The sequence below is a fragment of the Schistocerca serialis genome, chromosome 9, assembly GCF_023864345.2.
Source record: "Schistocerca serialis cubense isolate TAMUIC-IGC-003099 chromosome 9, iqSchSeri2.2, whole genome shotgun sequence".
NCBI lineage: Eukaryota > Metazoa > Arthropoda > Insecta > Orthoptera > Acrididae > Schistocerca > Schistocerca serialis.
In genome coordinates, this window is record NC_064646.1 from 290,368,622 (window position 1) to 290,393,238 (window position 24,617).

At 42.7% G+C, this 24,617-nt stretch overlaps 1 pseudogene; it reads left to right on the top strand.

Annotated features, from left to right (window-relative positions):
- Positions 1–692: 692 nt before the first annotated feature.
- Positions 693–810, top strand: LOC126420106 (5S ribosomal RNA; annotated as a pseudogene).
- The last annotated feature ends 23,807 nt before the right edge of the window (positions 811–24,617 follow it).

Genomic DNA, 24,617 nt, shown 5'->3' on the forward strand with positions numbered 1-24,617 from the left:
CGGACGTGTACGCATGTCCGAAGGAACAATCGTTAAAGGAACTACAGCTGTTATGAAAACTATGAAATATATTCGCTGATGGTTGTCCATATTTGCAACTGCTGATACATTTCAAGTGTTTCATACCGGGTGTAATCGTCGTTGTGACTGTTCCTTCGCACATGCATGCATGGCTCCGACCGTGGGTCGTGCTAGGATAGCCTGAGAGTAATTCAACCACTCGCAATAAGCGAGAATTCCGGATTCGAGTCCCAGTCCAGCACAAATTTTCATTTTCGTCATTCCATTACACACCTGATGATTATCCATACACGAAGTTGTAAAATATGTTCATATTCTTCCGCATTTAGCGTTTTCTTAAGGACAGTCAGGGAGTCACGCACTAATGACGAAAAGCACGCTAATACCGTAACACCACCTCCACCGTACTCCGCGGTTGGAACTACACCTAATGGTAGATAGATCTAAAGTTCTCCAGGCATTCACCAAGCCGATTCCCTTCCATCAGTCTACCACAGCGTCGTTCATGGCTCCAAATCACTCTTTTCCAACCAACTACTGTTCGGTGGGGTCGCCCTTTACACCAAATGGAAGAGCCCTTTGGCATTCACTACAGAGATGTGTGGCTCATTAGGAGCTCCTCGACCATTGTACACCATTCTGTACGTTTGTTCATCCACATTTCCACTTCGGGCAACGGCCTTGCCGCAGTGGATACACCGGTTCCCGTGCGATCACCGAAGTTAAGCGCTGTCGAGCTTGGCCAGCACTTGAATGGGTCACCATCTAGGCTGCCAGGCGCTGTTGCCACTTTTAGAGGTGCACTCAGCCTCGTGATGCCAATTGAGGAGCTACTCGACTGAATAGTAGCGGCTCCGGTCAAAGAAAACCATCATAACGACAGGGAGAGCTGTGTGCTGACCACACGCCCCTTCTATCCGCATCCTCAACTGAGGATGACACGGCGGTCGGATGGTCCCGATGGGCCACTTGTGGCCTGGAGACGGAGTGGTGCTTTATTTCCACTTCAGTCACATTACCAACAGTCTTCTTGAGTACTTGTAGAAGAGGTGAAATGTTTCTGATGGATTTGCTACTCAGGTGATATCCAATTACAAGTGCACTTTCGAGGTCAGTTAGGTCTGTTGATCTACCTATTCCGATGTTACTGCTTCTCTACTGACCACACCGAACTCCCTGTCTCCTTTTATACTGGTAGTTACATCTACTGGTCAATTGCGCATTACACAGCAGTGTCTGGATACTTTTATCAGGCACTTGTTTCGTGTTATGTGTGTTATGTCTGCGATAGGTTGCTTTGGGTTGGATGATGTCACCATAGCGCGGTCCCCAATAAAGATCGTGGGGGTCATGCCTCTACTCCGTCCCCTGATCGGTTGTAGCAAACGTACCAACCAGCCAAAGGTGTATATTAAGAGACTGATCGTATCAGTTGCCATCAGCAAACCCGATAAGCTTTGTGAGAAAACAGCTAGAACCGCCACATCACAGGAAACTGCGTAAGGAGGAAAAGAAGGGGACAGACACTACTCTTAAAAAGGACAGGGACTGAATTTCTCAGCTGAAAGCGCCAACAGTTGAAAGTAGCAGTACTTACCTCATTTACAGGCTCGCTAAACTGTAGACAAAGGATCTGTGTACACACTACCTTAGAGCTGATAACCGTGAATGAACACTTAGATTTTATATCTTGTAAGTTAAAACGTTGTCGAAATTATTGCTTTGTATTCTTAACTGTATGGCACATGCCTACATTAAATTTCGGAGTATTGCTTTTCAAAATATGTATTTGTTATATATTACAGACACTCTGGTCAAGGGGCGACCTGCCTATTGTAATACTTGAAGAAATACTTCAGAGCGAAGATCACATTACTTCGTTGTCATCTTCGGATCTGCCGTACGACACATCAGATTTTCTTTGCCATTAGTAAGAAACATATAAGTATAATATTTTACGTATACATAACATACATCACCTTTTCCAAAATTACGCCATTAGTTTGACACTGTAAAAAATTTAAATAGTTTCGAAATGCAAGCTCTACCAGTAGGTGGATCATAACCAACCAGCCTGCCATGGTCAAAAATACTATTTTCAATCATACTGCCATGCTACTTTCGCCAACTATGTGCAATCACCCACATGCTCGTCTGGAACTGTACTGAATAGGGTGTTGTGACAGACAAGGTTCCTCTAATGGTCGTTAGATGGCAGCGTGGTAACAGATGTCACTGGTTGCATTTGTATTTGATAAATTATACAATTCGCTTATCGCAAATTTTTACAGTCATTAAAGTAGTCCAGATCTGAAGTTAAAGAAAATTACAGACATTTTATAGATCTTATATGGTAGTAATAAGTGTCAATATACCAGCCTTGTTAAAGGATGAATGTCGTCATTTAAGTGATACATAGCTAAACACTTTTCATTTTGCAACGTACATACCATATTTGCAATATTTAAAAACAGTCTAACAAAAGTTTTTTACACAGTTAAAATTTTAAATTTTATTGGCACTGGAAATTTATTCTTATGAGTTGCTTGTTAATTTCTAAAGCAACTTTTTCCAGCAAGTTACCCCTTTACGTATAAGGTCTTTTACTGTGACATCAACATTTTATATTACGCTATCTCACTTCACAATAATAAATGTTTCCTGCCTTACACTATACTGGTTATTTATTTGTTTTAATTTTTCGTACAGAACTTGGGACGAGCAGTGACAATAAAATTTAAAGATTATAAAATATTTAAAAAATTGTTAGACTGCTTTTAAATGTTATACATATGATATGTGCACTAAAGAATAAAATAAAATTAGCAGTGTATTACTTAAATGACAATATTACTTCTTTATGAAAACTTGTACATTGATAACTGTTATAATTGTATAACCTTCAGAAAATGTTTGTAATTTTCCTTTAATTTAATATTAGGTCTACTTTAAGTACTGCACAAATTTTCCATAAGCGAATTGTGTAATTTATCTAGTGTGAATGCAACCAGAAATATACGTTAGCACGCAGACGTAAGAGGTAGCTTTCGTCTCACAGCGGCCGACTCACAATCAGTGCAGCTCCAAACGAGCATGTTGGTGGTCGCACGTGATCGGCGAAAGTTGCATGGTAACAGGACTGTAAATAGTATTTTATTAATGAGATCTACGTGCTGGTAGAGCTTGCACTTCCAAACTATTTATATTTTTTACATGGCTACATGGCTACCGACCGAAAATACGACGTTTCCTAATGCAGTGTGTGTCTTGCGTTGTATTGCGGATCCGAAGATGACAGCGAAGTACTGTTGGGACCGGTATTATATATAAAATAAAATAAATATTTAAATGTGATCTTATATCTGGAGTGTTTCTTCAAACGTTACAATATGTATTTCTCTGAACTGCAGTTTCTTGCAAGTTATGTTAAGACAATGCACTCAGAACTGAACTAAAGTATTATTATCATTGTTTTATTACCATTATTACTATTATGTCAAATTATTTCGTATATAAGGGGCGATCGAAAGATTTACGTTTGAGGGCGTTGCTGCAGCGTATATACCCTGTATAACGTAGCGCGACTCCGGTATGATTCCATAAGTACCGGCATATAGGCAGGGATCAGTGCAGTACTCAAATCCTTCCGACATGCATGCGGTAAATGCAGAAACGTGAACTAAAGCGACTTTAATACCAAATGCTGTTAATCTCTTCTTGGATGATAAAGGACAAAAACCGGTAGCCAATGAAGAATGTGTATAGGGCAACACGTCTGTCGACAACAACCGTTGTGGAATGGTGGACCGAGTTTAGTGAGTGTCTCAATTCGACAAAGGACGCCGACTGACTTGGTAGGCCTCCTAATCCATTAAGGAGAACTCAAGTGGGAGACACTCATAATCTCTTCCCATTCGGTTATCAGGCCTTTGATCTCTTTAAAAAGGCCTTGAATGGTCGATGATTCCTGTAGGACGAAGATGTGCAGCAGGCTGTTACAGACTTCTTCACACATCAGGACACTGTGTTTTACCAAACAGGTATCTTCAACAGGTTGGATCGATGAGATGAGTGCCTCAATACTCACGGCAATTTTACCTGATTGGCATACCGCTTCTAAACTGTACGACCTTCGAACGGAAACTTTTTTATCATCCGTTATGTTTTGTTGTGAAAATCACGCGCCACTGGAACAAATTAAAATTGGTGGTGATAGTTAGTTATAACGCAGCAGGGGTGGAGGAGAGCCAGCATCAAAATTAGATTCTCTCCGGATCCGCACACAACACAACCCGAAATATGGAGCGTCTCAACTTGTAATAATGAAACTCGCTTCACAAGCTAGCGTACGCTTTTCAAGTTCTTATCAATAAGACAGCAATTTTTCGCCGATTCCTATAGTATGGTTAGTTCTTGCGGTGAATATTTACTTTATAGAAGAGTTTGATATTAAAAACAAAAAGAAAATGACGATAAAAGACTCAGAATTTTTCATGTATGTATGTGAACCTACTAGGTGCAACCGCTGAAAGATATCGGCTTATAGAGCACAAACGTTATAAAGTAGCAACGCAAAGGATGGGTAGTGGTTGACTGGATTAATTACAAATATACGTGATACTTAAATAACGGGAAAAAAGCTACAAATGTTGGGGCTACTGGTGCTGGTCGAACAATGGTGGTAGTGTATGACCGCAATTTATACTACGCTTTCTTACATTTCATTAATTGCTGTAGGTATTAACTTAAGATTTCTCAACAGCACCATTGCCAGGAAAATTTGTTCCTTTTGCACTTTACATGGCCATCAGATATATTGTTAGTCATGTCAGTAAACAACTACACATGCTGTGTGTCGCTGCCTAATGAGTTAATAAGCTTACTTTGTTCGCATTTCATAGTAATGAAATATTTTCGTTTTTATTTTCCTTTTATAGAGGACTCGGAAAGCCAAAGCCAACTATCTGCTCAAATAAAATAAATAGTGCCAAACACTGTGAATTCTACAATTTTTTCCCTTTTCTTTATTTTCTCAAGAACTGTTTGAAAGCAGATCAGTATATTTAGATGAACTGTAACTCACAATTGTGAAAATCAGCGAGATAAAACAACTTTGGCCTCACAAGACTAAAATTCTGGAGAATTATGGTTCAAACACCTATGCCACCATATAGATTTTGTTTTGTGACAGAGACACAAAGCAAATCACAGAAACACTGTCACTTTTATATTTTCAGTAATTTTTCTTATTAATTACAGATTCTCGAAACGATTTGATGTAGAAAATATGGTATTGTTAGAGTTAGTATCCGCACTTATAGAACAAAAGTCCGTTGTTAGAAGTAACTATCAATCATCAGTGTAATGTAGGTTTAGGTTGATTTCTCTAAATTCCGCAATTACAGTTTTATTACTTCTTTTTCTCCAAAAGAATTAAGTAACTTCATACTCAGGGATGTAAATTAAAAACTCGCTTGAAACAAAAACACTCGGTCCTGCTATAGTTTATTGCCAATAAATTTTCATGTACTGTACGTTTAGGAATTGAGATTCACTGACTGGGAAGAACACAAATATCATTTCTATTAGCGGACAACATCCCACGTCAGCCAACTTTAAGGACTCACTGAAGTTTTATGGTACGTTAATTACAACTCAATTGCAAATTTTCTTTTACGCAATTTATTTAACTATTTCAATACAGGATATAACTGTTGATGCTTTTATGTGTTACCGTAATACGTACACGCAGCAGGGTACTGGTTATATTTTTTCTGCGTCGAACAGTCCTCTCACAAACACGTAACAAGCATTACGAGCTGATGTTTCCTACACTGCCGTACTGTGCACTATCGTACTGCACTACTAAGTAGACAACGCCTGTCAGTATGGACTAACCGTTTTGTGTCTATGAGTACACAATTCAACACCTGACCTATTGTCGAGGGGAAGGAAGATAAGCGGCAATGGGTTTGTTGTTGCCATACGTACGTGAAGCTAATGGTCAAAAATGGTTCAAATGGCTCTGAGCACTATGTGACTTAACTTCTGAGGTCATCAGTCGCCTAGAACTTAGAACTAATTAAACCTGCCTAATCTAAGGAGATCACACACATCCATGCCCGAGGCAGGATTCGAACCTGCGACCGTAGCGGTCGCTCGGCTCCAGACTGTAGCGCCTAGAACCGCACGGCCACTCCGGCCGGCGCTACTAGTCAATCTAAAAACATAGGACTTGAAACGGCAATAATGATTAGTCTCCAAAAGATGTATATACTCAGGTAATGTTGTTGAATACACTGTCCTCAGTCACCAATGGAAATATCTGGACTGTTACACCCTGTATAGTGCAACGACACTTTTGACAACACGATCCTGACTTCTCACAGTCACTGCCATTGGATATATCATCGCTGCCATATGAACAGAAAATAAAAGAAAATTCTTTGAATATTTTGGCATAAAGGTAACATAAATACAGAGATACATAGATTTATAAAATTTTGATCTCACTTTGATAAAGCAAGAAAGACATTATTGTTCCCTTCAACTACCCGTAGCACTATACGCACTCTGTGCACTTAATTTCGTTGGAATTTCTTCAAGCTCTCCAGAGTTATGCTTAGATATCACGACTTCCACAGGCCTACTTTCACAACTAGGTGTCGTGGAGGAATCTTACCATCTCCATGAAGGACTCTCGGTACTAAGCCATACACTATCCGATCAAAAGTATCCCTACACATATTAGTGGACATTAATGTGCAACCTTCGTCTTTATGGCGGCTTGAACTCTATTGGAGACACTCTCAACTAAGTGTCTGAACGTCTGTGGAGGAATGGAGCCCATTCTTCCTCAAGGACTAAAAACAGAAAAGGTGGACGCTGTGGCCTGAAGGGAAGTCAGAATTCTAGGTCATCCCAGAGCCGTTCCGCCTTTGGGTTCTGGTTGGAATTCTAGACAGGACAGTGCATTACAGGAATGTTACTGTCCACAAACAATTGCCCCACAAAAGACGCCATATGACAGAGTGCAGATCATGGTGATACAACCATCGCTCCTAGCTGTTCTTCTACTATATGCAATACACACTGCTGTAATATGTGTTCAGAGCCTTATGCACAACAAGCGGAACCACACACTAACCACGAAAATCACCCCCCGCACCGTAACACGACCTTCTCCTTACCTCACTATTGGCACTGCACACGAGGATAGGTGAAGTTCTCGAGGCATTCGCCGAAGTCGAACACTTCCAACGCACTGTAACAGGGCGTAGCGTGATTCAACACTACAAATCACTTGGTTCCACTCATCTACTGACCAGTGGCGTCGCTCTTTACATTTCCTCATAAGTCACTTAGAACTGACTACATAAATGTGTGGCTGCTAAGGAGATACTCGACCATCGTACCCCGGTCATTTTCCTTACGTATAAAAAAATGGCTCTGAACACTATGGGACTTAACTTCTGAGGTCATCAGTCCCCTAGAACTCGGAACTACTTAAACCTAACTAACCTAAGGACATCACACACACCCATGCCCGAGGCAGGATTCGAACCTGCGACCGTAGCAGTCGCACGGTTCCAGACTGTAGCGTCTAGAACCGCTCGGTCACCCCGGCCGGCCCCTACGTATAGCCATTGTGCTAGCTCGACTAGGCTCGTGGTACTGTGGATCTCATGTCTGGTTCTGTTGACTAATATACGATTTTTACAAACGCCCCCCCAAGTGCTCGAGGGTCCCTTTAGGTCAGTACACTCCCCAAGTCACTGAGTCCCCTGACCGACTCTTTTTACTGTTACTGCTTCTCTACTGACAACAAAGCACTCCACGCTTTCTTTTGCACTAGTGGGTCGGCTTCTCGTGACACCTAATGGTTAATTCAGCATTAGATAGGGGTGTTAGGATACTTTCGATCACATACTGCGTTTGCAGCAAGTTTGGTGTACCAGAGCTAAGCTGGGGTGAAATATACAGCATCTGACAACAAAGTGAAGCACTCATAATGGGAACAGGAAACAAAATTAAACTTCACAGTCTGAGAGTGTGTGATGTTACTTCAGTGATTACACAACAGAGTCAAGTTCAGAAAAAAATTTGGCAGTTTGATCCCACCTACCAGTGAATCGTTCCCTGTGACCTAGATTGAAGCACTGATTCGGTTGGAAAGGGTGTCATAATGGCATTATATCCTCTCCTGAGAGAAACTGGCCTCGGTGGTTGGTTGGTTCAAATGGCTCTGAGTACTATGGGACTTAACATCTGAGGTCATCAGTCCCCTAGAACTCGGAACTACTTAAACCTAACTAACCTAAGGACATCACACACATCCATGCCCGAGGCAGGATTCGAACCAGCGACCGTAGCGGTCTCGCGGTTCCAGACTGAAGCGCCTAGAACCGCACGGCCACACTGGCCGGCGCCTCGGGGGTATCTCACAGCTACACGCAGACAGTTAAAGAGACAAATGCCATGCGTGGACGAGCACTGTCGTGTTGGAAAATGACGTTAGGACACAGTTTCATGTGTGATGGTAGAGGATATCTATGAGGTACTTTTGTGCCATTAGAGTTCCCTCGGTCAGTACCAGTAGTTACCTGAGGTCGTACCTGACGACTGACAACACCATGACCGCAGGCTAACCGTGCTGTGCCCATCCGAAGATTGGAAGAATGAGCGCTCGCCCTAGATCGCCACCATACTCACCGAGTAGTGTAGAACCGTCATTGATCGTCGAACATAATGCGATTGCATTTATCCGTAATCCATGTTTCCGGACACTGTGTAAGCTTACGCCCCATCGTGAAAGCATGTATGGAATACACTGAACGGAATCTTTAATTAAATATCTTAACTTCGCCCTGTATATCTGTCCAAAGTAAATCATCACCCATCCAAACAATGATAAACGAATTTATCTGATTACAAAATTAGACAAGAATCTCCATGAATTCAGAGTATTACACATGTACATATTTGACTTCACAATAAACAAGTGGACTGAACTTCACACTGAGTAGATTAAAGCCTTGGCAGTGTGGACAAGCGATCTGCAATGTTATTCAAGTGAACACTTATCTGGACAAAACATTCACATCTACTGGAGTCGTGATTTACTACAGAGCTATATGCGTTTGCATCTATTGCCAGAGTTGAATGCTTGTTAATCCTCTAACAGCGAAAAATTTTTCAGAATGACATTTGAAATTACTGTATATCATTACCAACGATTTCTCTTTCCCTGTAGGTAGTTTCGCTGTCGTGAATGGATCTCACCGTACTTATAACCTGCACGAGGTGGCTGACGTGATCGCAAGGTCAGTCATTGGCTTTGTAGCAACAACACCTCACTGTTTGTATCTAACAAGGGAACCTCCCCATCGCACCCCCCTCAGATTTAGTTACATGTTGGCACAGTGAATAGACCTTGAAAAACTGAACACAGATCAATCGAGAAAACTGGAAGAAGCTGAGTGGAACTATGAAAAAATAAGCAAAATATATAAACTGAGTAGTCCATGTGCAAGATAAGCAACATCAAGGAAGTCGTGAATTCAGGAGCGCCGTGGTCCCGTGGTTAGCGTGAGCAGCTGTGGAACGGGAGGTCCTGGGTTCAAGTCTTCCCTCGAGTGAAAAGTTTAATTTTTTATTTTCAGTTTATGCGACAAACTCTTATGTTTTCATCATTTTTTTGGGAGTGATTATCACATCCACAAGAAAACCTAAATCGGGCAAGGTGGAAGAATCTTTTTACCCCTTCACCAAGTGTACAAGTTAGGTGGGTCGACAACATATTCCTGTCATGTGACACACATGCCGTCACCAGTGTCGTGTAGAATATATCAAACGTGTTTTCCTGTGGTGGAATCGGTTGACTTATGACCTTGCGATCAAATGTTTTCGGTTCCCATTGGAGAGGCAAGTCCTTTAATCTACTAATCGCACGGTCGCAAAACACAGACACTAAACTTATTACAGTGAACAGGGACGTCAATGAACGAACGGACATATCATAACTTTGCGAAAATAAAGAAATTAAACTCTTCATTCGACGGAAGACTTGAACCAAGGACCTCTCGTTCCGCAGCTGCTCACGCTAACCACGGGACCACGCCGCTCCTGAGTTCACAGCACCTTGATGTTGCCTATCTTGTACATGGACTACTCAGTTTGTATATTTTGCTTATTTTTTCATAGTTCCAAATAACTTCTTCCTGTTTTCTCGATTGATCTGTGTTCAGTTTTTCAAGGTTTATCCACTGTGCCAACTTTTAACTAATTCTGAGGGGGGTGCGATGGGGAGGTTCCCTTGTAAGTGCAGTTCAGCTGGATGGAAGCCTCTCGTCCTAGACGAGCCTGGAGAAGTAGTCTAGAAAAAAGTATTTCCATCAAGACGTCACCTAGGGAAGAAGTAACATTCTACAAAGCACTTCCACTTGGTTGAATAATAAATCTTGCGAGCGCCGACAAGTAAAAGGTTATCTTAGAAGACGCCGGCCTCCTTCCATTACGCGTCTTTCAAGTGACAAAGCTCGTTAGTCGTGGCACTCCAAAAGGTCTCGGAATTAATCCCTCTCTTTGCCTAAACTTGTGCGCTGGCCAATATGAAAGGACCTTTGTAAGCACAGTCGCACTCTTTACTCCCACTTCTAAATTATTCATGTGAAGCAATGGTAGCGGTTTTTATAAGCTATTTCTTTAAGTATCTCGTTTTGCGGCACCTGGGCAAGATGTCAGCACCCCACAATCTTCAAAGAGGCACTAAGCTTTCCGTACCCATTCCACTTTCAGAGATGTTATCATAACAGACCATGTTTTTCGGTGTGTTCTGTCTGTCCGCTGTTTCCCTACACAATGCTAGTCCTCCAAGGAGTCCGCCGTTAAGCGGCATGTGTCCCGAGACCTCACAGATTGCTAAAAGCAGTCTTTGTTGTTCCCGCACATGCTGGAGATGCATTCTGTATTATGTGACTTCGGACACGCAGCGCCATGGCGGTCTCCTTTCAAACCACAGCCCGCCCTAATACTTGCCTTGCAGCCCAGTCAGCAATGAGCACTTAGCAGCAGTATTGTCCTGGCGGAAGCTGGTCTGGGTTAGCAAACAGCGACCGCTGTAACGACACGTGTCACAGCTCACGGAAGTACTGTACTGGTTCCTCATGCAATCGGGAATGGGTCAGACCACAACGACCAGGCAATAACGTGTCTTTTACTCCCTCTGCATCTCATTCCATTCGCAGTCTCTCGTGCCTTCCAGCAACATGTGACCGGTGTGACCTCAAACAGTTTAAAAGCGTGTACATTAATACTACAGTTCTATAAAACAGACAGACATATTTCTGCTTCGATCATTCTTCCTTTAACGAACATTTCAAATAACCATATTCACTTCGTTTACAGTTTAGCAGTGTTAGAAATGAGCACCCTCTATTGTTTTCCAAATTCGTTGTGACTCATTACTGTACACGACATTTCAACTGTACTGGTTCATTCAACTTGATCATATACGTTAGCTTATTTATCTCTTAATTAGACCTTCATTGTTTACACGTAATTTACATCATGACAGCTAAGTCATAATTATGATTCTCTTACTAAAAATTTTCGTTTACATAACGACAGTTTCATTAATTCTTAACTCGCAAATTTGTTTTCATTTCGAGCTCAGATGAGCTTCTTGTGATTGGTTACTGATTTTCATGCACTACTGGTTATATCTGAGAGATTTATCGATACTTAGTAGACGACTTACAATTACCTGTTACCCAAATCCACTGTAGCCAGCCTACATATCTATCACCCATCTTCTTTTATCTTCATTTGCTGGCTCTCGTCCGCTAAGTTAGATTACACGTTCATCCACTATCTTATTAATTCATTTTATATCTTATGCTGTGGGTTCTCTAAATTGTGGCGATAGTTTGAAACACAAGTCCAAGCATAATGTGGTTCTTGACTTGCACCAGGAAGTTACAACACAAAGTTTTCTTACTGTAAATGATATTTTTTCGTGGATTCCTTACCTCACCTTTCCTTTTAATTTGACTTTAATGACCTTGTTTTTACATTCATAATGGTTCATGATCTCCCTCTCTTTGATTGTGGACCAATAAGTAGCTTACTGCTACCCCATGACTTCCCCTGATGACAACTGGACTTCCATCCTAAAATTCTCTTAAAGATACGATGACTCTCTTACCTTTACATGGAATTACTTCGTGTTATTAATACATATCCTTACAAATGACTTGAGACAGGATGTCGTGCCTCTGCTCATTCCTACAAAACTTATCATTCCCTAAACATCTTGACATGCGAAAAGTGGCGTTTTCCAATTGATTTGCGGCTTCGTAAAGTTTCTAATTTTACGACATGGTGATGAATAGTTTTCTGCACGCAGTAAGTTCCACTAAATTCGTAAAATAATTTGCTAGTTGGATATCTGCTCTTCTTAGATCAGATCACCCATAGTAAACTTCATCTCTCTCATCGGTACTTCCTGATTTTCTTTATTTTTCTCAGCTTCTGCACTAATCCGCGACAGTGATAACTCTATAATTTCTTTATAGCGTTTACGTGTGATATGTGAATAGTGTACAGTTTCCCTTATTGGATCCCCAGGTAGTTGGAGTGTCAGAACTAATATTGTTCCTATTCCAGAAGCCTCGCGTGGCAAGTCCTGGATCACGCGTTGAAAATCTGCCGGTTACATATATCATGGTTTTTGTTGATTGTGACAGCACAAATGAAACATCTTAGCAATTTCTATCATTATTCTCACTGCGGGGCTCGCTGCTGGATGGTATCATGATAAAAGGCCGCTTTATCTTAGTTTGCTTCATAAAGTCCTTCCAATACTTTGATATAAACTGTAGCCTGTAGTTTGACAGAATCTTCGCCGGCCGCGGTGGTCTAGCGGTTCTAGGCGCGCAATCCGGAACCGCGCGACTACTACGGTCGCAGGTTAGAATCCTGCCTCGGGCATGGATGTGTGTGATGTCCTTAGGTTAGTTAGGTTTAAGTAGTTCTAAGTTCTAGGGGACTGATGACCACAGATGTTAAGTCCCATAGTGCTCAGAACCATTTGAAACATTTTTGAACAGAATCTTCCCCGCTTTTCCAACCGAGGAAAAAGCATAACTGTTGAAACCTCTCGTTACTGATCTACTGGTAACATTCATCAAATGTGCAAACATTTCGAATTTAAAGGTAACTTCAATAGTCGCTAGAATATACCGATACACTTCATGCATGATCGGCATTGCCCCAAACACGTCAGTGACCGCGATTTCATTTAGTTGAGGAGTCCTTTTGGTGCGATTGGAACATGCGAGCCTGACGCATGGCAGTTGTAGGTATAGCCTTTTGATATGATGTCTACTCAGAACCTTCCTAATCATCTGGTCCATATTATAAAAGTGTACTGACTCTCGCAACTTGGTGTAACACTTGTGGGTTCCAAAATACGTGTGTCCGAGGAGCATGTAGCAAATTAGCTTTTTACAAATTCCTTTGGGATGAAGAACTGCTCAAAAATGGTTCAAATGGCTCTGAGCATTATGGAACTTAACATCTATGGTCATCAGTCCGCTAGAACTTAGAACTACTTAAACCTAACTAACCTAAGGACATCACACAACACCCAGTCATCACGAGGAAGAGAATGAAGAACTGTCAACTGGGTTAGTACGTCTAAACAAAATGACATTCCTACTCAAATAATATTGCCCAATGTTCGCAGTGGTCCTGTCTTCCAATTTCTCTCCCGCCCCCACCCTCTCTCTCTCACTCTCTCTCTCTCTCTCTCTCTCTCTCTCTCTCTCTCTCTCTCTCTCTCTGTCCATCTATCTACCTATCTATCTACCTATAGATCTCTATCTATCTCTCTCCTGACTGGTTTGGTGTGGCAAACCATGAATTCATGTCCTATGATAATCTTCTCATCTCAAAGTATCAGTTGCAACCTACGACCTCACCTCAATTATTTACTGGATGTCCACTTTGGAAAGACGGTAGTTACTGTTATTCTGAAGAAGGTTGGGTCATCCCAACTGAAACCTAGGTAAATTCTACGCAAACGGTGCAACTGAGGCTGTTAATTATTAAAATTAAAATTAATATTTCCACAGTTGCTGACAGGGCCGCAAAATGTTGAAGATATTTTGCATGTTTCCACGAGCTACCACAATTTCTCTCTGATTTTGCAAATTAGTTCCGTCACACAAATTCGGATTAGTTCTGTTGGCTTATAATGTAGTCCAGTAATCGATTTCTGTCAACCATCCCCTTGAAATACTGCACTGGGTCCTGCCACCTCGACTGTGCGTAATTTTGCGTCGTCAGTATTCCCAGTTTGCTTTGGTTTTGACCAACATTCATGAAGGAAAGTACATATGAACTCTTCGTGTGTCTTACAGTCTCCTGCAGTCAGTCTCTTGATTGCTCCGCCTCTTCTCTGATCTGTGTCTGTACAAATTTAATCTCCAAAACATATGGCCACGATCTACGTAAAGCCTTCAGAACTGCTCAGTCCAAAGCTTCGGGTGTAAGCAGTTTCATGGAACCAGAAATAACGAATATTTTTGCACGAAAAGATTTCTGATCTCTTCTGCGTCTACATCGTACAATAAATTTTCAATGGGGGTGGCAATGATTACCAGTACAACAGAATCTCTCAGTACTCCCCTGATGTGATGTAACCTATTGTATGCTCATTATTACAGTCCGAACGGATGTGGTTCCACTGCACGTCGACAACCGCTAGAAGGCGGTGGCCAATACAGGTACTTCGATTTGATCCCTCACTTTATCTAAGGTATTCTTTTGTTTGTTGTCATACCACTTTCCACGATTTGATCGATTCTGTGATTTGCGCGGTGCTATCAGTGTACTTCGAGTTGGTGTTAGTAGCTTTCCTTAAGACATCTGTAATCCCTTTTGTATTCTGCACCATGTTATCTTTCATATCAAAATCTATGCCTAATCATATATCTTCTCCATGAGCTTTTTTCTACATCCGTAATCTGGTCATGAGCCTTTTTGTCTGATGATTTTTTAAGTTCCTTACATGTCAGTATATATAAACTGAAGTTCCTAACATGTAAGTGTATATAAGGGTGGTCCATTGATCGTGACCGGGTCAAATATCTCACGAAATAAGCGTCAAACAAAAAAACTACAAAGAACGAAACGTGTCTAGCTTGAAGGGGGAAACCAGATGGCTGTAGGCCCGCTAGATGGCGCTGCCGTAAGTCAAACGGATATCAACTGCATTTTTTAAAAATAGGAACTCCTTTTTATTACATATTCGTGTAGTACGTAAAGAAATATGAATGTTTAGTTGGGCCACTTTTTTCGCTTTGTGATAGATGGCGCTGTAATAGTCACAAACGTAAAAGTACGTGGTATCACGTAACATTCCGCCAGTGCGAACGGTATTTGTTTCGTGACACATTACCGTGTTAAAATGGACCGTTTACCAATTGCGGAATAAATCGACATCGTGCTGATGCTTATTTCGTGTGATATTTGGCCGGGTCACTATCAATGGACCACCTACATATATATATAAACTGCAGCGCTACAGAAACTGTTATAGGCATGCATGCTCAAATGCAGAGATACGTAAACAGACTGAATACCGTGCTGTGATCGGCAACGGCTATGTAAGGCAACTACTGTCTGGCGCAATTGTTAGATCGATTCCTGCTGCTACAATGAGAGGTTGTCAAGATCTAAGTCGGTTTGAACGTGGTGTTACTAGTCGGCGCTCGAGCGATGGGACACAGCATCTACGAAGTAGAGATAAAGTGGGGATTTTCCCGTACGACCATTTCACGAGTGTATCGCGAATGTCAGGAATCCGATAAAAGATCAAATCTCCAACATCGCTGCGGCCGGAAAAATATCCTACAAGAACAGGACCAAAGACGACAGAAGAAAATCGTTCAAAGTGACGGACATCCAGCCCTTCCTCAGATTGCTGCAGATTTCAATGCTGGGCCATCAACAAGTGTCAACATGCGAACCATTCAACTAAACATCATCGATATGGGCTTCGGAGTGCATGACACAAAGCTTTAAGCCTCGGATGGGCCCGTCAAAGCCGACATTAGACTGTTGACGACTGGAAACATGTTGCCTGAGCGGACGAGTCTCGTTTCAAATTGTATCCAGCCGATGGACGTGTACAGGTGTGAAGACAACCTTATGTATCCATGGATCCTGTTCAAGCTGACGGAGACTATGCAATGGTGTGTAGCGTATGCAGTTGAGTGATATTGGATCCCTGATAGCTCTAGATACGACTCTGACAGCTGAACGTAAGTAGGCATTCTGTCTGATCACCTGCATCTATCCATTTTTGGGCAGTTCCAGCAGGACAATGCGATACCCCACACGTCCAGAATTGCTCCAGAATAGCTACAGGAACACTCATCTGAGTTTAAACACTTCCGCTGACACAAAGCTCACCAGATGTGAACATTACTTAGTATATCCAGGATGCCTTGCAAAGCGCTGGTCAGAAGATATCTCCACACCCTCGTACTCTCACGGGTTTATGGATAGCCCTGCAGGATTCATGGTGTCAGTTCCCTACAACACTACTTCAGATATTAGTCGAGTCAGTGCCACGTCGTGTTGCGGCAGTTCTGCGTGCTCGCGGGGGCCCTACACGATATTAGGCAGGTGTGCCAGTTTCTTTGGCTCTTCAGTGTATGCATATGTAAAGGTTGTATGAATGCCGAGTCTCGAGGCGATAACATTGAATGAAACGTTGACGCCGTTGGAAACCCGAGAACATTTTATTCATATGTAAAGCTTGATGATCAGTTTACGGATGTACCAAAAAAGTTGATGAAGAAGGTATACGATCAGGCATAAATTGTGATATGAAAGTAGATAAGACGACGCAAAATACAGAATACTCACTTTTCTTAAATCATTCTTCATTCCTTTTCCCATTGCTCTTAAATGTCTCCTCACTTTCTGAATCGTTTCCTGAACCGTGCACCATTTTTCTTTTCTCTTTACGTCAACATTTCTTCATTTTTCTCGATTTTTTTCGATTTGAAAAATCTGCCGACCAAATGCTGCTGGTTGTTGAGGTATGGGCTCACATGTGACATCACCCGGTGCTGCACTTTCGTGATCTGTTGCTGAAGATCTTCCAGATACTCGTGAAATTTTTTATCGACTTCTTCCCTAAATTCAGCCTCAGAAATTTTGTCGTCAACCTGCATCTGACAGTTCGTTTCTTACATTTGTTTCTCTTTGCGGTACTTCAACTCACAGCACACCAAAATCTACACGTTGAACATTCTCCTGCTGTACCTCGACGTCTGATCTAACGTCTACTGTTTCTAAATTAACTGAAGGATTTCTCTCAACATTGTTCATTCTCGCTAAATTCCTAGTTTGTGCCTTTTCAATTTCGATCTTTAAACTTCATTACCTCTAATGTTTAAATAGAACGAACGAACCCGTAAAGAGATTCTCAGTACCCTCATACACACTAGAGTTCAATACCATGCAAACATACCACACTGTGTTGATTTTCAGCTGGAGAACGATGAGTGAATACTAACCTCATCTAATTTAAATAAAACGCATGAAATGATTACGCGTCAGCCACTTAAAAGTGCTTTTTTAGTCAGTTTAATGGTTATTGAAATGATAAACACAAGTTCTTCTTCAAAAGTAAGCATTAACTGGGAAGAAATTTTGCTGATCTAACTGTCGTGTCATGAGTTCGCAAGTAAACGTATTGTGAGGAGAGTCACCAATGTCTAAGCCTGGAGGCGTGTAACGGGACATGCTCCTCCAGCATTATTTTTCCTCAACACTAGTTGTCGATACCAGTATTATATTTCGAATTTTTGACAGGTCAGTATTATCTCAGCTGCTTTCCTGAAAACTTTCATATAATTTTATACACAGTATGTTGTATGTCAAGCAAAAATTTATAAAAAATGAATTACTTTATTTTGGATCCTTCCCCCCTCCCCATGAACCATGGACCTTGCCGCTGGTGAGGAGGCTTGCGTGCCTCAGCGATACAGATGGCCGTACCGTAGGTGCAATCAGAACGGAGGAGTATCTGTTGAGAGGCCAGAGAAACGTGTGGTTCCTGAAGAGGGGCAGCAGCCTTTTCAGTAGTTGCAGGGGCAACAGTCTGGATGATTGACTGATCTGGCCTTGTAACAATAACCAAAACGGCCTTGTTGTGCTAGTACTGCGAACGGCTGAAAGCAAGGGGAAACTACAGCCGTAATTTTTCCCGAGGGCATGCAGCTTTACTGTATGGTTAAATGATGATGGCGTCCTCTTGGGTAAAATATTCCGGAGGTAAAATAGTACCATCCATATTCGGATCTCCAGGCGGGGACTACCCAAGAGGATGTCGTTATCAGGAGAAACGAAACTGGCGTTCTGCGAATCGCAGCGTGCAATGTCAGATCCCTTAATCGGGTAGGTAGGTTAGAAAATTTAAAAAGGGAAATGGATAGGTTCAAGTTAGATACAGTGGGAATTAGTGAAGTTCGGTGGCAGGAGGAACAAGACTTTTGGTCAGGCGAATACAGGGTTGTTGTTGTTGTTGTGGTCTTCAGTCCTGAGACTGGTTTGATGCAGCTTTCCATGCTACCCTATCCTGTGCAAGTTTCTTCATCTCCCAGTACCTACTGCACCCTACATCCTTCCGAATCTGCTCAATGTATTCATCTCTTGGTCTCCCTCAACGATTTTTACCCTCCACGCTCCCCTCCAATGCTAAATTTGTGATCCCTTGATGCTTCAGAACATGTCCTACCAATCGGTCCTTTGTTCACGTCAAGTTGTGCCACAAACTCCTCTTCTCCCCAATTCTATTCAGTACCTCCTCATTAGTTATATGATATACCCATCTAATCTTCAGCATTCTTCTGTAGCACCACATTTCGAAAGCTTCTATTCTCTTCCTGTCCAAACTATTTATCGTCCATGTTTCACTCCCATACATGGCTACACTACATACAAATACTTTCAGAAACGACTTCCTGACATTTAAATCTATACTCGATGTTAACAAATTTCTCTTCTTCAGAAACGCTTTCCTTGCCATTGCCAGTCTACATTTTATATCCTCTCTACTTCGACCATCATAAGTTATTTTGCTCCCCAAATAGCAAAACTCCTCTACTACTTTAAGTGTCTCATTTCCTAATCTAATTCCCTCAGCATCACCCGCCTTAATTCGACCACATTTCATTATCCTCGTTTTGCTTTTGTTGATGTTCATCTTATATCCTCCATTCAACACACTGTTCATTCCATTCAACTGCTCTTCCAAGTCCTTGCAAATGTAAGGATGTCGAGGCTTATCTCACTAGGAGTAAGATAGATACCTCCTACAGGAAAATTAGAGAGACCTTTGGAGAAAAGAGAACCACTTGTATGAATATCAAGAGCTCAGATGGAAACCCAGTCCTAACCAAAGAAGTGAAAGTAGAAAGGTGGAAGGAGTATATAGAGGGTCTATACAAGGGCAATGTACTTGAGGACAATATTATAGAAATGGAAGTGAATGTAGATGAAGATGAAATGGGAGATACAATACTGTGTATAGAGTTTGACAGAGCACTGAAAGATCTGAGCCGAAACAAGGCCCCGGGAGTTGACAACATTCCATTAGAACTACTGACAGCCTTGGGAGAGCCAGTCCTGACAAAACTCTACCGTCTGGTGAGCAAGATGTATGAGACAGGCGAAATACCCTCAGACTTCAAGAAGAATATAATAATTCTAATCCCAAAGAAAGCAGGTGTTGACACTTGTGAAAATTACCGAACTATCAGTTTAATAAGTCATAGCTGCAAAATACTAACGCGAATTCTTTACAGAGGAATGGAAAAACTGGTAGAAACCGACCCTGGGGAAGATCAGTTTGGATTCCGTAGAAATATTGAAACACGTGGGGCAATACTGACCTTACGGCTTATCTTAGAAGAAAGATTAAGGTAAGGCAAACCTACGTTTCTAGCATTTGTAGACTTAGAGAAAGCTTTTGACAATGTTGACTGGAATACTCTCTTTCAAATTATGAAGGTGGCAGGGGTAAAATACAGGGAGCGAAAGGCTATTTACAATTTGTACAGAAACCAGATGGCAGTTATGAGAGTCGAGGGGCATGAAAGGGAAGCAGTGGTTGGGAAGGGAGTTAGACAGGGTTGTAGCCTCTCCCCATTGTTATTCAATCTGTATATTGAGCAAGCAGTAAAGGAAACAAAAGAAAAATTCGGTGTAGGTATTAAAATCCATGGAGAAGAAATAAAAACTTTGAGGTTCGCCGATGACATTGTAATTCTGTGAGAGACAGCAAAGGATTTGGAAGAGCAGTTGAACGGAATGAACAGTGTCTCGAAAGGAGGATATAAGATGAACATCAACAAAAGCAAAACGAGGATAATGGAATGTAGTCGAATTAAGTCGGGTGATGCTGAGGGAATTATATTAGGAAATGAGACACTTAAAGTAGTAAAGGAGTTTTGCTATTTGGGGAGCAAAATAACTGATGATGGTCGAAGAAGAGAAGACATAAAATGTAGACTGGCAATGGCAAGGAAAGCGTTTCTTAAGAAGAGAAATTTGTTAACATCGAGTATAGATTGAAATGTCAGGAAGTCGTTTCTGAAAGTATTTTTATGGAGTGTAGCCATGTATGGAAGTGAAACGTGGACGATAATTAGTTTGGACAGGAAGAGAATAGAAGCTTTCGAAATGTGGTGCTACAGAAGAATGCTGAAGATTAGATGGGTAGACCACATACATAATGAGGAGGTATTGAATAGAATTGGGGAGAAGAGGAGTTTGTATGACAACTTGACTAGAAGAAGGGATCGATTGGTAGGACATGTTCTGAGGCATCAAGGGATCACAAATTTAGCATTGGAGGGCAGTGTGGAGGGTAAAAATCGTAGAGGGAGACCAAGAGATGAATACACTAAGCAGATTCAGAAGGATGTAGGTTGCAGTAGGTACTGGGAGATGAAGAAACTTGCACAGGATAGGGTAGCATGGAGAGCTGCATCGAACCGGTCTCAGGACTGAAGACCACAACAACACCAAAAACAACTTATTTTGGATGTTATAATCGATAAGTACTAGCTCTGAAATTACAGTTAAAAATATGATTTTAGAAACATTTGAAATTACGAATTACAGGCACACTTTGTTATAATTGGGCAATCTACTGCGGTTTACTGTGTTTATTTCTGTATTCATTTATGAAATAATAATAATCTGTAGTAACAGAAATTCATTTGTGAAGAAAAATTGTAAATCCTTTGGAATATATTTCCGCTGAGTAAGACAGTAGTAAGCATGCCCTGATGTGATCGGACGTATTATTATATTTTGTGTGAACAATGTAATTTTGGCTTTGTTATTATGAAAAATCAAAGAGCTGTGTGATACACTAAAATGTAACAAAATATATTAACGTAACACCAAATTCTGCAAAAACCGTCTTCAAATTTCTTTACACTACTGGCCATTAAAATTGCTACAATACGAAGATCACGTGCTACAGATGCGAAATTTAACCGACAGGAAGAAGATGCTGTAATACGTAAATAATTAGCTTTTCAGAGCATTCACACAAGGTTGGCGCCGGTGACGACATCTACGACGTGCTGGCATGAGGAAAGTTTCCAACGGGTTACTCATACACAAACAGCAGTTGAACGGCGTTGCCTAGTGAAACGTTGTTGTGATGCCACGTGTAAGGAGGATAGATGCGTACCATCACGTTTCCGACTTGGATAAGGGTCGGATTGTAACCTATAGCGATTGCGGTTTATCGTATCGCGACATTGCTGCTCGCGTTGGTCGAGATCCAATGACTATTAGCAGAATATGGAATCGGTGGCTTCAGGAGGGTAATACGGAACGCCGTGCTGGATCCCAACGGCCTCGTATCACTAGCAGTCGAGATGACAGGCATCTTATCCGTATGGCTGTAATGGATCGTGCAGGCACGTCTCGATCCCTGAGTCAACAGATGGGGACGTTTGTAAGACAACAACCATCTCCACGAACAGTTCGACGACGTTTGCAGCAGCAAGGACTATCAGCTAGGAGACCGTGGCTGCGGTTACCCTTGACGCTGCACCACAGACAAGAGCGCCTGCGATAGTGTGCCGGTCGTGGGGCCGAGCGATTCTAGGCGCTTTAGTCTGGAACCGCGCTGCTGCTACGGTCGCAGCTTCGAATCCTGCCTCGGCCATGGTTTGTGTGATGTCCTTAGTTAGGTTTAAGTAGTTCTATGGGACTGATGACCTCAGATGTTAAGTCCCATAGTGCTCAGAGCTATTTGAACCATTTTTATGCGATAGTGTACTCAACAACGTACCTGGGTGCACGATTGGCAAAACGTCATTTTTTCGGATGAATCTAGGTTCTCTTTACAGCATCATGACGGTCGCATCCGTGTTCCGCGACATCGCGGTGAACGCACATTGGAAGCGTGTATTCGTCATCGCCATACTGGCGCATCACCCGGCGTCATGTTATGGGGTGCCATTGGTTACACGTCTCGGTCACCTCTTGTTCGCACTGATAGCACTTTGAACAGTGGACGTTACATTTCAGATTTGTTACGACCCGTGGCTCTACCCTTCATTCGATCCCTGCGAAACCCTACATTTCAGCAGTATAATGCACGACCGGATGTTGCAGGTCCTGTACAGGCCTTTCTGGATACAGAAAATGTTCGACTGCTGCCCTGGCCAGCACATTCTCCAGATCTCTTTCCAATTGAAAACGTCTGGTCAATGGTGGCCGAGCAACTGGCTCGTCACAATACGCCAGCCACTATTCTTGATGAGCTGTGGTATCATGTTGAAGCTCCATGGGCTGCCGTACCTGTACACGCCATCCAAGCTCTGTTTGACTCGGTGCCCAGGCGTATCAAGGCCGTTATTACGGCCAGAGATGGTTGTTCTGGGTACTGATTTCTCAGGATCTATGCACCCAAATTGCGTGAAAATGTAATCACATGTCAGTTCTAGTATATCTGTCCAATGAATACCCGTTTGTCATCTGCATTTCATCTTGATGTAGCAATTTTAACGGCCAGTAGTGTACAACAGCGCAACCTGCAGGCTTGACTAGCATCTGCATTTTTTTTCAGTCATGCATTTCTCGCAGTGACTCCATACGTTTCTCCAGCTCTGTATATAATTCTTTTCTTGTGATGTATCCATCTAAGAGTGAGGTGGCGCAGTAATTAGCACACTGGACTCGCATTCGCGAGGACGATGGTTCAAACCCGCGTCCGGCCACCCTGATTTAGGTTTCCCATGATTTCCGTAAATCGCTTCAGGCAAATGCCGGGATGGTTCCTTCGAAAGGGCACAACCAGTTTCCTTGAACTATTCTTCCATCACCCGATGGGACCGATGGCCTCGCTGTTTGGTCCCCTCCCCCGTATCAACAGCCTTGTGTTTATCCTCTAGCTGTTCTTAAATAAGCGTTTTACATTATCTCTCAGTCTCATTTTTAGACATATACTCCTGGAAATTGAAATAAGAACACCGTGAATTCATTGTCCCAGGAAGGGGAAACTTTATTGGCACATTCCTGGGGTCAGATACATCACATGATCACACTGACAGAACCACAGGCACATAGACACAGGCAACAGAGCATGCACAATGTCGGCACTAGTACATTGTATATCCACCATTCGCAGCAATGCAGGCTGCTATTCTCCCATGGAGACGATCGTAGAGATGCTGGATGTAGTCCTGTGGAACGGCTTGCCATGCCATTTCCACCTGGCGCCTCAGTTGGACCAGCGTTCGTGCTGGACGTGCAGACCGCGTGAGACGACGCTTCATCCAGTCCCAAACATGCTCAATGGGGGACAGATCCGGAGATCTTGCTGGCCAGGGTAGTTGACTTACACCTTCTAGAGCACGTTGGGTGGCACGGGATACATGCGGACGTGCATTGTCCTGTTGGAACAGCAAGTTCCCTTGCCGGTCTAGGAATGGTAGAACGATGGGTTCGATGACGGTTTGGATGTACCGTGCACTATTCAGTGTCCCCTCGACGATCACCAGTGGTGTACGGCCAGTGTAGGAGATCGCTCCCCACACCATGATGCCGGGTGTTGGCCCTGTGTGCCTCGGTCGTATGCAGTCCTGATTGTGGCGCTCACCTGCACGGCGCCAAACACGCATACGACCATCATTGGCACCAAGGCAGAAACGACTCTCATCGCTGAAGACGACACGTCTCCATTCGTCCCTCCATTCACGCCTGTCGCGACACCACTGGAGGCGGGCTGCACGATGTTGGGGCGTGAGCGGAAGACGGCCTAACGGTGTGCGGGACCGTAGCCCAGCTTCATGGAGACGGTTGCGAATGGTCCTCGCCGATACCCCAGTAGCAACAGTGTCCCTCATTTGCTGGGAAGTGGCGGTGCGGTCCCCTACGGCACTGCGTAGGATCCTACGGTCTTGGCGTGCATCCGTGCGTCGCTGCGGTCCGGTCCCAGGTCGACGGGCACGTGCACCTTCCGCCGACCACTGGCGACAACATCGATG